The 17,764-nt window shown below is 32.8% G+C and overlaps 1 protein-coding gene across 4 annotated transcripts in view; it reads left to right on the top strand.

The window, feature by feature from the left end:
* LOC142234983 (RNA-binding protein Musashi homolog Rbp6) overlaps nucleotides 1-17,764 on the top strand; it is a 1,501,536-nt gene that overhangs the window by 1,129,543 nt on the left and 354,229 nt on the right. The window lies entirely within an intron of this gene.

Genomic DNA, 17,764 nt, shown 5'->3' with positions numbered 1-17,764 from the left:
TCTGCTGTAGAAAAACCGTCACACTTAAAAACATTTTTTTTATAACAGTTTGTGAGTTACAATAAGATGAAGATTTCAAAACACGAAACCAGGGTGCTCCAAATATCGTTCGATACAAACACCCATCAGAATTATTTTTTATCTTATCGTCTTCTAAATGCTCGAGAAATAAAAATAGGAGTTTGGTCAACATGTGCATTTATGAATCAAAACATAGTTCTAAATGGTGAAGAAATAAAATTGGGTGATCGAGCAAAAGGCGCTATATATATATATGGGATATATTTTCCAAATCAGTGATCTACGTACAATACTAAACATTTTTTTTTTTTTTTTGGAAACATTGTACATTGTATAGTAGCTCTTGGGCCCTAAATAAATGCCGTGGAATAACGAAGAGGAACGTTTTTTTATATTGAAGATTCTCTGTACTTCCTTAAGCCCTTTATAAGTATGTGGAAGCAAAGAATTTCATGTAAACCATAACTCTAAACCTTATTTATTATACTAAACAGATTTCGAAAATTCCCCACAAAAATTCCCAAATTTGTAGTTCCTCACCAAATCCCCAAGTCTCCAACTCAAAAATTGTGTCCCCATTCACGAAAAAATATCCCCGACAACACTGATCTATAGTGCTGGATGGGAGAGTTTAGTTTCGATTTTCAACGCTAACCAACTCTTCGATGGTTGGGTGAAATTTTTATTTGAAATTTGTTGTTATCCAACCACCATTTGGTTACTGTGATTCGGGAACGTAAAAATGTTGGATTAAAACTTACCACAATCGTCTGTAATAAATCTCATATTAACTATGAAAAGTCCCAGTGTTTACATTTCACAATCCCAAATGACATCCCTAATATTCACACTCGCACACACCCAGACGTCTATTAGATGACATGGGCTGGCAGTGAAACAGAAAATAAAGTCGAAATAAAAAATACCAGGCATAAAGAAATAGGAGGAAGATATAATAAAGAAAGTTTTTTTTTCTCGTTACAAAGAATAAACAAATTGAGGCAAGTAAAAAAAAAAAAAAACAGAATATAAAAAAATCAGTTTGTCCTATTCTTCTTCTATGCGAGAAGGATATTTAAAGTTTTCTTTTTAGCAATGAAGAAAGGGTTTGGGAGATTTTTTATATATAAAAAATTCCCTCGTTTCGCTTGAAGTCTTAAAATGGAGGACGAAGAACGATAATGATTTAAAATGGTACCCATATACTATCTTCACACACACACACACACATATTCAAACACTTTCTTATTGTATGCTATGGTAAATCCCAACCTTTTCACCGTCAGAAGCTGCACACAAAAAAATACCAAACATCATTTGCAGTCAAGTGGATGACTGAATAACTCAAACCCCTTTTTTAGGGATTGGAGTTAAAAAGCGTAAAACACAACCAAAATGTAATAAAGACCCCCATTTTCCCCCACTCCCCCTACAAACAATATTGGGAAAAAAACGTAATGAGGGATAAAAATAAGTAAATGAACCTATAAAAAAATCGTTGCTCAACACATCTATAAAATTGAACGTGTCTGTCTCTTTAAATTTCCCTATTAAAGATTTATGTGAGAAAATGAAATCATTGAAATGAAAATACTTTTTTTGGTTTCATGGATTTTTTGCAATAGTGTTGAGTGATACGGAGTTATTGGATATAAATCTTGCATATGAATTATAATGAATTTGGTGTTTAAAGGCATGCTACACTCAAAAAAAAAAAAAGTACATCCTCTATTTTACTTAAGCCAATTTAGCTTTAGTCCATGGAATTATTATGTTTGGAGGAAGTTTCCTTTACTCTAATAATTAATAAATACGGGAAAAAATTATAAATAAATGAAGCATAAATATTTACTAAATTCGTACTTCCCTAAAAAAAATATTTTTATTATTTCTTTAAATTTCTAAATTTTACCACAAATGCGCCCATGCAATTTTGAACTCCTTTTTTTTCGAGCTACAAAATTTTCTTTTACATGTGAAAAAAAATTAATTATGTTCAATAAATTTTCTTGAATTTGTAGAAAAGTATTTACTTATTTTTATGATATTGGCGTGATGTCAGCGTTTGTAGTACTGCCCTGAAAAAATATTTACGTAATATTAAAGATTACGCAACCAAAATTTTAGTATGCGAAATTGACAAAATATTAAGGCCACATTTCTTTAAAATAATGAAATTTTAATTAAAATAAAGTTTATTATCTTTGCTTCAAAAACATTTTTTTCATTAAATTTAGGACACACATTTTGTAAATTTCGGCCGTCCGTGAAAGTCCCATGACAATAGGGCTAAAATAAGGTGCAAAAACTTTGAATCAACTTTTGACTAATAGACTTTTTTCCACAAAAATTCAAAGTTGAAACTTTGTGTTTTACAATCAATATCAACAAAGTAAAGCGATAATTTTTCTTTTTTTTAATTTTATTGCTCAAAATCAAAAAATAGGGAAAATAACATCAAATTTTAAAATCACTTTAGATTTTTTCGGATTGGCAATTTTTGTCACGAATTATGGCCTTCAAAATTATGGCTCATTCCTAGCGAAGCCTCGTCTGGAGATAATCGTATTTTTTGGTGCCAACTTTTCACTCCAGGCTCAAAAGCACAACGTAATTGTGTTCTACACATTTTCGTGACTATTGTGTGGTAGAAATTAAGTGATAAACCTTATTTTTAAGTGATTTTTGATTGACGAGTGCTGAAGTGCTGGGTCTTGTTAGAATATACGCGGTCAGCGCTGACAAACACTGACTTTTTCTAGATAATATTTGTCTTTTTTTTAACCCAAGGGCGATGAATTCGAGAATTGGCGACCAATGACGTCACTTGAGTTCTGGTGACCAACCGAAGGTGGAAATTCTCATCTGACCTCTTTGCCAAGAAACCCGTTCATTTGGTTTGTTAAGAAACTGATATCCTCTTATTACTTATAAGTTTGGGTTATATTCAAATCGAAACACTTCAAAACATCTAACAATCCTAAATACACACACATGTTACAGTTTAAGGACTTTCAGAAAAAAAAACAGAAACAAACTTTTTTGGGAATGTACCCACCATATTCGCCAATAAATAGGAAAACTTTTTAACCGCTAACAAAACGAATCATTTTCTTGTTTTTCTCTGTAGTGTTTAAAGGTCATAAGAAAAAAAAAAAACAAACCCCGATTTCCAGTCAATATTTGTATTAACTTCTTCTTGTGTATTGAGGATGTTTTCTGTGAAAATTGTTGAGGGATAATGGGCAAGATTTTTTTTAACTGAAAACAAAATATTTCGCAGACACAGATTTCAAAAGAAAAAATATTGGAAAAAAAAAATGTTCATATTGAAAACTACTTTCCTAGACATAATTGATCCGAAAGGTATAGACTCTTCTCTTCAGAGTATACTGTTGTAATTTCAAGCTAATCGGACTTATATTTTCGGTAGAAAAATGGAGTAATATCGCTCGGTGGTCCTTGCAGCGTGCACAGAAAAAAATATTATCTAAATTATTTCCAATAAAATCTTAATTGAATTTAAAAAAAATATATATAATAAAAAATATTAATTGAATTCATTGATTTTTTAATTTTAAATTAAAATCAATCACACAAAAAAATGGAAATACAAAAATATTTATTTGTAACAATTAAGGTTTTGAATTGTCGTCGGTGATTGATTGGATAATTTCCATTAAATTTTTTTTGGTGCAATCAAACAACATTAATTTGCCCTAACACCCCATTTAAATAATTTTTTTTTCTCCTATTAATTCAATAATTTTGCTTTAATTAAAATTTAATAAATTCCGATCAACTTTAGATAGCTCTTAATTTTCTCTTCGTATAATTAAAATTTAATCGATTCTGCTCGATTTTAGTTAGCTTTTAATTTTTTTTTTAAGAGAAAATTTCTCAAATTCTAAAAATTATTCTACTATTTAAAATTTCTCTACATGAAAAAATTTAAATACCTAATTCCAGAAAAAATTTAACAAAATCTATGGCCCATTCATTTTAAGTCCTGTATATATAACAGTCATTGTTTGCATACATTTGCCTTTAGTGTGCTTTGTTAAAATCTTTTCTAAAACTCAAAAATTTATTGCTTATTAAAAAGTCATCATGATTACATCTCTTGTTCAAACTACCCCGCTCCAGCCCAAAATGACGATATCCCTACATTCAATTCATTCATTGAGTACCTATTGCCATTTCATTATTTTCCTTTTAGATCATGTTTTTGTTTGTTTTTTTTTCGGTATTTGCTATTCCTATAACTTTGGGTATTTCAAGAAAAAAAAAAGAAAAAACCAAAAGGAATTTAAGCAAATGTCTATCTATGGCCTGACTACTATGACCAGGAAGACCCTATTTGCTGTATTCTATGTTCTTGGATGCGTTCATCCGTAACAAAATGAGTTTCATATTTCTTGGGTTTAATGTCTTTTCTCTAAGCCTGTGTTGTTGCAAATACATTGGCATGTATCAGTGTAAGAGTGAATATCGACAGAGTAATTTTTCCGAGTTTTGTCTTTTATACTTTAATCTGTAATAAATTCGACTTTTTAAGTATCTCTGCGAGTACGATGATGATGGTTGTTTGTATGGTTGGCTTGGTTTGATGGTCGTTCATTTGAATATTCTCTTTGTCGGTGTTTGTTTTTTGTTTTCTTTTCCTCGAATTTTTGTCGTTTTCCAGATCCACTTCTTTTATAGAGAGTCATTTTGTATTGATAACAAATTGAATGATATTGATAGAGCAATATGCCCCAATGCAAATACAAAGACACACACACACGCAAGCAGAGTGGGTCACTTAAAGAGACCCCCTACACACCGTTAAGTACCCACACTCTCTGTCTCTCCCTCTCAGCCATAAGCCATGAGCAGCTACTCAACAACTGAACTGAATGGCACAAAAAGAACAACAGAAACAGGATGCTTTGCATATAAAATACCCAAGTACTCGATGAATATGTTTTGTATTCACAACAATAAGAACAAAAAAACATGAACAACGATTTTGAGAGTGCAAATCCACTCACATTTGTCGAATACCATCCCAGCGGGAAAATTGCGAAGTACCGCAAAAATCATGCCTTCTTAACACATGATTTTGGGATCCTTAACACCTTCCCATATGCCTTCTCCTATCATGCATGCTAAAATGCCTTGCACTTCCTTTCTAAATAATGCCCGCAAACATTATTCTGTGCCTTCTTTGGGAATTGGAAAAAGAAGGACCTAAATTGTTGTTATAAGAACGAAAATTCAATTTTTTTTATATAATCATCAAACAAACATTTGTATCAATATTTTTAACAGATTTGCCTCAAAACTAGAATTTGCAAGATGATTTATATTTAGATATAGTTCTTGATTTTAGTTCTAGAGCATGTAATGCGCTATTCTCATCCATTTGCCAGAAATTTGGAAATTAGTATCCCTCCCCGCCTTTCATTGTATTTAAAATAGAATATATCTTTATACCCTCCACGTTTTGTATTCGAAACAGTATTTCTGGCGATGTCTTACAATTTTCGTTTTTTGTTTGGATTAAGTTGGACATATAGTTAGTTGTAGATCAATTTACCCACATATTTTCCATTGGTTTTACTTTATACGTTTGTTTTGATCGTGATATTTCTATTTGTCTTCTATATTAGTTGTTGTTGTTATAATACAGTTTTGTAATGTTGTTGTGAGAGCATATACACAGAAAAATTTATTTGACTTCAAATCTTTTGACCTTTCCTTAAGGATTTCGTTATTGAATCTGAGATATTGTTTTTTTTTTTTAATCTAAAGTCACTTTTTTGGAAGCTAACTAGCTCTAGATCTAGGCTCTGTGAATTTAAAGCTAGGATACAGGTCTCATATATATATTTTTTTTTCGTTCACGATTTGCGATATATCAACACAGGTATACAACTATAAATAAATTTCGAATAAAAATCCAAATTGTAAAATACATTTTAATGCAACAAATGTTTTCTTATTTTCAAATAAATTTTTAACCAAAAATGCAAAATCCTCCAAATAAGTATTAGCCTATTTTGAAGTTTTTTATCTTTAATACATTTTTTTTCTTCTTTATATTAAGTGAAATTGGCCTCACTTTATGGTCCTATAACTTTGATAGAGGCACGAACATTTCAAAGATTCGCGTACTAAATTTAAATAAAATAGATTTTAATTTAAGATTATAAACTTTTTACAATTATGTTTTTTTGTTTTGTATATGTGCAGTTTTATCTCTACATGGTTACTATAGTTTGTTCTCCCTTGCTTTTGAAAAATAAAATTAAAATCAAATATATACGGCCGTAAGTTCGGCCAGGCCGAATCTTAAATACCCACCACCATGAATCAAATATTAGGGTTTCCTTTGAAATTTCAGGGGGGTTTGAGGACAAATCAAGCAGAGCAGTTCAACCAATACACTTCTCGGAGATAAATTTAAAGATTTTACCTATAAAGACTATATCAGATTCTGGATTTGTAAGAACCATTTTTTTTTTAAGAGGAACCATTAACATCTCTTGTAAGTGTGCAAGAAAATGATAAAATAACGTCTTGATTTGAAATCTTAAATCTGTAGATTTTCACCCGAGAAGTAACATCTGGAAACTTTACATTGAGTTTCAAGCAATTTTCATGAGCGGTGCGCCTTTTATACCCTCAAGAAGTGAAATTTCAGGCAAATCGGATAAAAACTACGGTTTTTAGAAACCCAAGGAGTTAAATCGGGAAATCGTTCTTATGGGGGCTATACTACAACACTGACCGATACTCACCATTTTCGGCGTATCTCTTTATGATCCAAAAATAATTCTAGATTTCCAATTTCATACAAATTGGATAACAACTACGGTTTTTATAATCCCAAGAAATAAAATCCGGAGATCGGTCATTATTGGGGATATACAAAACATGAACCAATACACGCCCTTTTCGGCACACCTCTTTATTGTCATAAAATACTTCTAGATTTCCAATTTCAGGCAAATTGGAAAAAACTACAGTTTCTATAAGTCCAAGAAGTAAAATCGGGAGATTGGTCTATATGGGGGATATACCAAAACATGGACCGATACTCACCATTTTCGGCACGCCTATTTATGGTCTTAAAATACCTCTAGATTTCCAATTTCAGGCAAATTGGATAAAAACTACGGTTTCTATAAGCCCAAGACCCCAAATCGGGAGGTCGGTTTATATGGGGACCATACCAAAACATTGACCGATGCTCACCATTTTTGGCATACCTCTGGTCCAAAAATACCTCCAGATTTCCAATTTCAGGCAAATTGGATAAAAACTGTGGATTCTAGAAGCCCAAGAAGTAAAATCGGGAAATCGGTCTATATGGGGGCTATACCAAAACATGGACCAATACTCACCACTTGCGGCACACCTCTTTATGATCATAAAATACCTCTAGATTTCAAATTTCAGGCAAATTGGATAAAAACTACGATTTCTATAAGCCCAATACCCCAAATCGGGAGGTCGGTTTATATGGGGACTATATCAAAACCTGGACCGATATTGCCCATCTTCGAACTTAACCTGCCTGCAGACAAAAGACGAGCTTGTGCAAAATTTAAGCATGATTGCTTCATTATTGAAGACTGTAGCGTGATTACAACAGACAGACAGCCAGACAGACGGACATGGTTATATCGTCTTAGAATTTCTCCCTGATCAAGAATATATATACTTTATATAGTCGGAAATCGATATTTCGTCCCCGTCACCATTCTATGGTGGTTGGCATAAAAAAAATAAAAAGTATAGCACTTGTTGTATTACATATCAGCCACCCTGTACATATGGGGAGGTATATATAACTCCGATCAGGTTTGAACTAAACATAGTAAAAGTGCTTGCCACTCAAAAAAAACAAAAGTTTGTTCAAAATTTCAAAAAATTGGCTGAGTAATATGGGATATAAACTCAAATCGGACGATTATATATACGGGCGCTATATATATACCTGACATGATCTCTTTGAAAATTGACAGAGATACTACTATTAACAAGAGCAAACGTTTTGCCAAATTTCATGTAAATCGGTTATTCCCTTGAATTAATACCAGTTTGGGGGTCACTGTTCGACGGGATACTTTGTACAAGTAGCTACTATTTATGTAGGTCGGATGGTATTTCGATTGGTACGATCCAATCGAAATAGGAAATTTTATGTTAACTAAGAACTGATTTAGCTTATATAGGTATTTAATCTACCTCCATGTACATTAAGGCAATGTTAAGAGGTTTTAAGATACCTTGTCTTTAGTAGAATTTTCTTCGTAATACATGGTGGCTAGTCCATAAGACTCGCCCTGCCTGACATTACGGTCGTATTTATTTATTTGTATAGTGCGGTTAAATAAATAAACATAAATCTTTCTAAATAATTAATAATTAAATTAATAATAACAAAAATCTATAACTTTGCCTATGGTAGAATCTGTTCGAACCCACCAATGATCACATACTCATTCTTTGTTGCCTGCCAAGCTATTAATTTGCTTATGTCTAGTTACTCCTAACTTTGGCCTTCTAGAAGACATTCTCTGTAACATATAAAAGATCCGATACCCATTATACGTTCACTTCCAACAGAAGGGAACGCGGAATGACTTAACGTGTAGCTTAAGTTTACCTTTTGGCTCCCACATCACATAAATGTGTCGTAGGCCAGTGGATGAGTGTAGGACTACCAATAACGAGGACCCCGGTTCAAATCCCGACGGAGCAGAAAAATAAAAATACACTTGAGGTAAATATTAAAATCACAAAAATAAAATAAACTGTATAGGAAAAGTAAGTAAAATTAAGTTCTAACGTAAAAGGCATGAGGGCAAATATTCAGTTCATAGACAACCTTGCCTTCAAAATATTTATTTTTACACGCTTTCTTTTATGCCTTCCTGTCCAGGCCTTTTTGAGGGCCTTCTTTGGAAGGCATGATTTTTGTACTTAGTATGAAGGCCTGATAACATGGCATCGACGACACCACCTCTAGAAGGCATACGAATAGAAGCGAGAGGCAAGGCCTTGGTCTCCAATCCAATCCAATGTTATTTTGAAATGAACACGTAATGCAGCGCCCAGGCCTTATAGCTACCCGGACAGTACTTCCATCATCGATTCCACGTCGCTTCCATTTCCCGCTGGGATGGTCACACACACACACAAAGACAAAATTCTCTGAGACTAATGGTATGTGAGAGGCATACGAATTGCTTTATAAACTATCAATGGAATTGAAACAAAACAACAACTTTACTAAGACCCTTGGTCCAGAGACTAAACATCTGTGATTGTCCATGTAACACCTCAAGAGATACAATGTGATATGGGAACAGAAGTTAAATGCGAGTATAACTGTGTCATATATATTACTATAGGGTAGGGTGATGTAAGAGTCAGTGTTGCCAACAATAAGAAGCAAAAATAGACAAATCAATCGAGATTTATAACAAAAAATAAATGAACCTTTCCAACAACTATTCAGAAAATTTAGTTAATTTTCGATTTAATTTAATATCTTAAAAAGTCGATCCATGGCATCTAATTCTAAATGATTGTATTAGAAATTCTAGATGCTAGAAAATAAAATAGTACATATTAAATATATTTAATTGTAACGGCATTAATTTTATTTTATTTTACAACAATGTTTTCACAATGTTCCCTTGGCTAAATATTTATGATACTTCTGCATTCAACCGCGTCATAAAATTAATCTCTCGATTTCAACTGATAACAATTATCGTAGCTTTATTTAGGTTAGGTTAGGTGGCAGCCCGTTGTATCAGGCTCACTTAGACTATTCAGTCCATTGTGATACCACATTGGTGAACTTCTCTCTTATCACTGAGTGCTGCCCGATTCCATGTTAAGATCAATGACAAGGGACCTCCTTTTTATAGCCGAGTCCGAACGGCGTTCCACATTGCAGTGAAACGACTTAGAAAAGCTTTGAAACCCTCAGAAATGTCACCTGCATTACTGAGGTGGGATAATCCACCGATGAAAAACATTTTGGTGTTCGGTCGAAGCAGGAATCGAACCCACGACCTTGTGTATGCAAGGCGGGCATGCTAACCATTGCACCACGGTGGCTCCCGACGAATCCACTGAGGTGAAAATATGCATCATCACTGAAGATGGCGTTAAGGTGTGGTTCACATTCAACATCGGCCCTTACAATTTAACCACCCTTTATTATGGTCTCTTTTATTAGCGACAATTTTTTGACAGACTAAACCGTATATGTGTTAACGGTTTAGCCTGCACTAACAAGAGAAAGTTACTATTTCTTTAAAAAGAGAGAACTTACTTTATTTCTATAGAAGATATTGTCAAAATTTTATTTCTTTAGAAGATATTTGTTGTTTTGACATCAGCTTTAAAACCATTGCGTTGACTAAACTACAAGAGTTGTTTAACCAATATAAGATATTGGCAAAATTTTATTTCTATAGAAAATTTTGTCAAAATTTTATTTCTATAGAACATTTTTTCAACATTTTATTTCTATAGCAAATTTCGTCAAAATTTTATTTCTATAGAAAATTTTGTCAAATCTTTATTTCTATACAAAATTTTGTCAAAATTTTATTTCTATAGAAAATTTTTATTCTTTAGAAAATTTTGTCAAAATTTTATTTCTATACAAAATTTTGTCAAAGTTTTATTTCTATAGGAAATTTTCTCAAAATGTTATTTCTATAGAAAAATTTTTCAAAATTTTATTTCTATAATTTTTTTTTTTAATTTTATTTCTATTTATTCTATAGAAAATTTTGGTTATTCTATATGCAATTTTGTCAAAATTTTATTCCTATAGACAATTTTGTCAACATTTTCTTTCTATAGAAAATTTTGTCAAAATTTTATTTCAATACAAAATTTTGTCAAAATTTTATTTCTATTTATTCTATAGAAAATTTTCTCAAAATTTTATTTCTATAGAAAATTTTCTCAAAATTTTATTTCTATAGAAAAATTTTTCAAAATTTTATTTCTATAGAAAATATTTTCTAATTTGTAGTTCAAGAGAAAACTTTTTCAACAAATTTCGTCAAAATTTTAGTTCTATACAAAATTTTGTCAAAATTTTATTTCTATAGAAAATTTTGTCAAAATTTTATCAACATTTTATTTCTATAGCAAATTTCGTCAAAATTTTATTTCTATAGAAAATTTTGTCAAAATATTATTTCTATAGAAAATTTTGTCAAAATTTTATTTCTATAGAAAATTTTGCAAAGTTTTATTTATATACAAAATTTTTTTCAAAATTTTATTTCTATAGAAAATATTTTCAAATTTGTATTTCAATAGAAAATTTTTTCAAAATTTTATTTCTATAGCAAATTTCGTCAAAAGTTTATTTCTTTAGAAAATTTTGTCAAAACTTTATATCTATAGAAAATTTTGTCAAAATTGTATTCCTATGGAAAATTTAAGTACCACTTAGTTGGAGAGGAATATTTGGTAAAATCTACCAAACCATCATGAATTCTACCAATCTACCAAAGAGTAAATAATCTACCATTTTGGGTAGAATTGTACCAACTGTTAATGGCATCCGATCTAAATAACAACTTTTCAAACCGACAGCTTGTTTCATACTATAGTAAGCGTGATTTCAACAAAGGGACGGTCGACCATTGACTTATTTAGACCATATAGTGGCAACACAAAACATTTCATAAATAATCGTAACATACCCAAGCAAAACTAGTAGGATTTAAATCAAAAATTGTTGTAGCGGCTCAACATCAAAAACAGCTAGATCTAGTCATAAAGTAGCTAAATTGGCACCACTAGCGAGAGTATAGTACATTGGTCTGACAAACTGACCTCTCTGATTCAGTGGATAAATATGGTAACATCTGTATTCGGGGCTCCAAGTTGTGAATCTTCTCCGATCGGTGTATATCCTATCTTTCTTTGTCCAACACTTTGGACTTTATCATACAGTGCATGATCTAGTTTATATAGCAAATACATCCATAGAATAAGAATAAAATATATGCATAATTTAAATAAGAATAAAATATATAATAATTTAAATTTAAAGTTTAGTGGCAATGAAAGCGAGTTCGGTTCGTTTAACTTATTCGATAGGTTTCGTTGTAGCATTTGTACAATATAATATCCAGCCTCTTTCAGATTTATCGAATTCTTATTTATTTCATCCATCAGCTTCAAAATTCGTGGAAATATTAATTGGCAAATGTATTGAAAATTATTATTTTCCTTAAACTTTGTTTACTAAACAAAATTAATAATAAAAATAATTAACGAAATATGAGTCTCATGGAAAATTCTAGTAACGATAATCCTTACACTTGTTTTCCCAGAATTTGCAATCCTCACTAACAAATAGCTTCGGAACATACGTTAAGTCTTTAACACCATACCTTAACCTCACATAGTTGTCCTTATACCCTCATTGGGCATTTCTACGAAAACAAATGATCACGTAAACCCATGAAAGGGTGAACTGAATTGGCATTAGCAGTACTAAGCTGAAATATCATGCAAGCTATTCTGGAGAAGTCTATAGTGGTAGGATAGACTGCTGATATTTAGTGAACGCAAGTTTATTTATGGCAAACATGAAATGGTATTTTGTCCGTTTCACGTAAATGACCACGATTCTACTCCTGTAAATATTTAGTTACCTAGCTTGGTTTTTATGGCCAACTATCGAAACTCTTCTATAGCATATAGCCACTACTAGTGGTAGTGGTTGTGTTGGTATTTCATGGAAGTTTAAAGATTTTTGTTGTGTTCTAAAAGCTTTTGCCATACATCAAGAGTTAGTGAGCTCGTGCCGCCAGAGCAACAATGGAAATTGTAACAAACATCAATACCCCCCCTACCATAACCATAGCTACCACAACCATCATTAGTATGGACCATAGGGATATTCTCTTAACACAGCTCTTTGGGTGTGTGTGTGTGTGTGAGTATCCCAAAAGAGTTTTGGCTAGCCTTATAAAAGCATTCCACCATTGTTTCAAGTAGAGATTTTCGAGTTTTTTGGGAAAACAATACATGTTTGATTTTTGATAAAGTTGTGTATGTGTCTGCGAGTGTGCGTATACGAGATGAAAGGATTGTCGATGATGTTTTGTTTAATGGCTTTGTTTGAGAAAAATTAATGGCTTTTTTTGGGGGAAGCTAATGAAATTTATTGTTACACGTTTAAAGGAAAAACTTTTTGTTTTGTTTTTTGCTGTTGGCCCATTATAAATGATCCATCGTTTGGTGTGAATAACAAAAGCCTTTGGCCTTCATCATGTATATCCCAAAAACTCTAGGTTTATCTAAATAACATAAATTGAATATTAAGATTATCAGAACATGAAAATCAATATAATGGGGCATTGGGAGTTTGAAGTTTGATATTCAATAAATGTTGTGATATTCACACGAAGCAATTTGATGTAGAATGAAATAAGAAATAAAGGGTGATATTTTAGCTGGTATCTTTTTGGCAGTACTGGCTTAAACAGTTTATGCACACTTCATATTTTGTTTTATTGTGGGCCGTTTTAAAAATCATTGAATTTTATTATAATATTATTATTACGACGTACTTCTTCCATTTTATGGTGAGTTAAATTGACCCACTAAAGCGACTTTTCAGGCAAGTGTAATTAAATTTCGCACCAAATTTAAATTTTTTTTGATATTAAACCACCAAAGGGGCTCCTGATTGGTATGTCAGGAATGACATACATTTTATGACGCCCGAAAAAGTTCTCCAAATTGTCCAGTACTCCGGTATTGATATTGGGATAAGATGCAAAAATCCGAGGAACACTGGAAAGGTGTCCAAAAATATTGCAGATTTTTGACTGAAGTTCAAATCTGCCAACAAGAATGTGAGAGGAAGAACAAATTTAAACAAGAATTTCGTTAAAAGTCAATTAATTTATTATACCCTCCACCATAGGATGGGGGTATATTAACTTTGTCATTCCGTTTGTAACACATCGAAATATTGCTCTAAGACTCCACAAAGTATATATATTCTGGGTCGTGGTGAAATTCTGAGTCGATCTGAGCATGTCCGTCCGTCTGTTGAAATCACGCTAACTTCCGAACGAAACAAGCTATCGACTTGAAACTTGGCACAAGTAGTTGTTATTGATGTAGGTCGAATGGTATTGCAAATGGGTCATATCGGTCCACTTTTACGTATAGCCCCCATATAAACGGACCCCCAAATTTGGCTTGCGATTGCTCTAAGAGAAGCAAATTTCATCCGATCCGGCTGAAATTTGGTACATGGTGTAACTATATGGACTCTAAAAACCACTCAAAAATTGGTCCATATCGATCTACTTTTACGTATAGCTCCCATATAAACGGACCCCCAAATTTGGTTTGCGATCGCTCTAAGAGAAGCAAATTTCATCCGATCCGGCTGAAATTTGGTACATGGTGTTAGTCTATGGTCTCTAACAACCACGCCAAAATTGGTCCACATCGGTCCATAATTATATATAGCCCCCATATAAACCGATCCCTCGATTTGGCTTGCGGAGCCTCTAAGAGAACCAAATTTCATCCGATCCGGCTGAAATTTGGTACATTGTATTGGTATATGTTCTCTAATGACCATGCAAAAATTGGTCTACATCGGTCCATAATTATATATAGCCCCCATATAAACCGATCCCCCGATTTGGCTTGCGGAGCCTCTAAGAGAACCAAATTTCATCCGATCCGGTTGAAATTTGGAACATGGTGTTATAATGTGATCTCTAACAAACACGCAAGAATTGCTCCATATCGGCCCATAATTATATATAGCCCCCATATAAACCGTTCCCCAGATTTGATCTCCGGAGCCTCTTGGAGGAGCAAAATTCATCCGATCCGGTTGAAATTTGCAACGTGGTGTTAGTACAAGGCCGCTAATATCCATGCCAAAATTGGTCCATATCGGTCTATAGTTATATATAGCCGATTCCCAATCACACAAAAATTGGTCCAAATCGGTTCATATTCATGGTTGCCACTCGAGCCAAAAATAATCTACCAAAATTTTATTTTTATGGAAAACATTGTCAAAATATTATTTCTATAGAAATTTTTGTCAAAATTTTATTTCCATAAAAAATTTTGTCAAAATTTTATTTCTATAGAAAATTTTGTTAAAATTTTATATCTATGGAAAATCTTGTCAAAATTTTATTTCTATAGAAAATTTTGTCAAACTGAATTATTTACGTATTTAATCGGGCTTTTTTAGTTTAATATATACCATGTATGGACTAACTTGCAATTTAGAAGACGGTGTTAGGAAGTTTTAAGATACCTTGCCATCGGCAAGTGTTACCGCAACCCAAGTAATTCGATTGTGGATGACAGTCTTCAGTAGAAGTTTCTACGCAATCCATGGTGGAGGGTACATAAGCTTCGGCCTGGCCGAACTTACGGCCGTATATACTTGTTAATAGTGAGTGATATTCCAAAAATGTTGATGGCTAATTTTTTTTTTTTCAATATATTGAAAAATTTTCCTAATTTTGAAACTAACAAACTTTCCTAATTAAAAGCTGACAAAATTTCCTAATTTAAAACTAACCATTAGTGATGTTATAAAATCTCACCAGTTTCAGTTACTTTTCTTGAGAAGTTATTAATTTTCCCAAGAAACCAATTCGCCTCCTTTTGAACACCCAACTTGATATTAAAAAAAATTTCCCTGTTGCCTTTCTTGCACCAACAAATTTTTTTTATTACCTATTTGTTTTTAATTTTCAAATCACATTCGTTGACATTTCTTCACCATCCTTGGCAAAAACAGAAAATACCTATAGTTTATTTTTTCACATCCAGCTGTTGCCAAAAGCTTCAGTCAATTACTTCACAAAAAAATGTCTACTATTGACGTTATTGGTTTTATAATAACTAATAAAGATTTTCCCAACATATTTGTTCGGTTCATTTACCGATATACAAACAAAAAAATCAAAAATAATTTTTAAGTAAATCCACCCAGAGCATAGGGACACAGCAGCTGTATATGCCACATGCTCCTTCAATTTCATACACAGTGAGACAAACAAACTTGTCTCCTTCAGTTGTTGTCATGAAAATATATTGAATGAAGTATATGAATGTGTGAGTGAGTGTGGTGGAATGTCATATCCCCAAACTATTATCCACCATTTTTATTATTCTTCTGCTTTATACCCTCGAGGTGACATGTAACAATCTGACCGTATGGTGGAACCGGTGTCAGCAAACGAATAACACTTGACTGTCATCCTGGTAGACGTAGCATATTAATATTGATGCCACACTGATGTTTGTTGCTAAAGTATCTCATGCTAAGAGAGTGTGTTTGTGTTTTGTATGGGAGAGGGAGTTGGGTGAGAAAGAGAGTATGTAATGCAAGTGTATTCGATGTATTTGAATATGAGAGTATCTATCTGTGATGATATAATTGTGACTGGCTTTTGTTGGTGTCTCCGTATTGTTGGCCTTCATTTTATTACTTCAGCTACAAATGTTGCCACTATCACAGTGGGCTTAACAGTAAAATGGGTGATATATATTAAAAGAATGAGAGAGAGAGGTAGAGAGTTTGCCCTCCAAACACTAAGTCAAATATAATATATATTTGTGTCGGTGTCTTACTGGTTTTCCAATAAAAGGGGTAATTTTATTATGCAAAAAAAAAAAAATACAAATTTCTTAGATAAATAATGGCATGTTTATTTCATTACAAAGAAAAAGCTACACGGTTAATTATCGAATGCAAGATCAGCCAAATGACCATCATGGCTGTACTGGGAGCCACCGTGGTGCAATGGTTAGCATGCCCGCCTTGCATACACAAGGTCGTGGGTTCGATTCCTGCTTCGACCGAACACCAAGAAGTTTTTCAGCGGTGGATTATCCCACCTCAGTAATGCTGGTGACATTTCTGAGAGTTTCAAAGCTTCTCTAAGTGGTTTCACTGCAATGTGGAACGCCGTTCGGACTCGGCTATAAAAAGGAGGTCCCTTGTCATTGAGCTTAACATAGAATCGGGCAGCACTCAGTGATAAGATAGAAGTTCACCAATGTGGTATCACAATGGACTGAATAGTCTAAGTGAGCCTGATACATCGGACTGCCACATAACCTAACCTAACCTATCATGGCTGTACTTGTATGAAAAACTGTTTCATGGAAAAAAATAAAATACATCAACTAAATTGTACTCCACTTTTTGAGAGAAATGAAGGCAATATCAGACATTACGCTTCGATTGCGAATCGTGTTGTCTGTGCCGAATGGGAGCAGGGGAGGGAGGAGTTTTCAGTCCAACCTAAACTAACTTAACCTACTTGGGATAAGGGATAGATATAGTATTGGATTGCGAAAATTTTTAGAAAAAAAACTAATAATTTTGTTTTTCAATAAAAATAAATAAAATTTGACAACAGCTTAACTGACTTTTGTGTAAAACCAACTTATGGTTAAGCATTTAGCTATAATTAAAGAAGACAAAATTTTATCCTACTCCTTTACCACTGTTTTGTGCCATCACCAGCATTCTTCTTTTCTCTAGCATTATCTCAATATGCAGTGCATTGTAATCCTATGGCTTTTGTGCATGGCAAAAGACAACCATTGGATACGACAATAACACTATCCCCCTTCCCCACCCCACAAAATGTTGGCTCACAGGATTTATTATTGTTCATGAAATTCCTTT

This window comes from Haematobia irritans, chromosome 4, assembly GCF_050003625.1.
Source record: "Haematobia irritans isolate KBUSLIRL chromosome 4, ASM5000362v1, whole genome shotgun sequence".
NCBI lineage: Eukaryota > Metazoa > Arthropoda > Insecta > Diptera > Muscidae > Haematobia > Haematobia irritans.
This window is presented reverse-complemented; position numbering and strand designations above follow the sequence as displayed.